At 36.2% G+C, this 528-nt stretch overlaps 1 protein-coding gene across 5 annotated transcripts in view; it reads right to left on the bottom strand.

Moving 5' to 3' along the window:
- Positions 1 to 528, bottom strand: part of SMAD2 (SMAD family member 2) — a 201,177-nt gene that overhangs the window by 167,151 nt on the left and 33,498 nt on the right. The gene's annotated exons all lie outside the window — the stretch shown is intronic.

The following is a 528-nucleotide window of genomic DNA, read 5'->3' as shown; positions in this document are numbered from 1 at the left end:
AAAAAAAAAAACAGTAATATATCACTTGGACAGACTCTCCTCTTGCGTGCACCCATACCATTGCCCAACCTGCTGCATACCCCTTTTTCTGTACCACTTTGACAAAAAAAAATGGGACTTCATTTAGATCTATTGCTGAGAAGAAATCACTCAGAAATCTTATTGTTCACTTTTGAATTGTGATCTTGTTCTGTCTCAGAGTGAAAAAAAAATCTATACGGGTTATTTCTGGCACAAGCAAGAGGAGTATATCAATTGATTTCCCCTAAAATCTATTTGTAATTAACAGCTCCTTTGCAGAAGCTACTCTCTACTCTCCTTTTTTTCTGTAAAACCTTTTTTTCAAATAAAACATCAGCTACTCTCTAAAAAAAGGGAGAGCACCTTACATGCTTGCTTTTTCCCACAACTGATCATCACAGGCACATCTTGGGCTTCTCCACGTCTACAATTTTATTACACAAGTATCTGATTTGGAGTGGAGGAAGTCAGAAGGTTCTACTAAAGATGTATCAGTAAAAGAAAAAA

The sequence above is a fragment of the Meleagris gallopavo genome, chromosome Z (genome assembly GCF_000146605.3).
Source record: "Meleagris gallopavo isolate NT-WF06-2002-E0010 breed Aviagen turkey brand Nicholas breeding stock chromosome Z, Turkey_5.1, whole genome shotgun sequence".
In the NCBI taxonomy this organism is placed as follows: Eukaryota; Metazoa; Chordata; class Aves; order Galliformes; family Phasianidae; genus Meleagris; species Meleagris gallopavo.
This window is presented reverse-complemented; position numbering and strand designations above follow the sequence as displayed.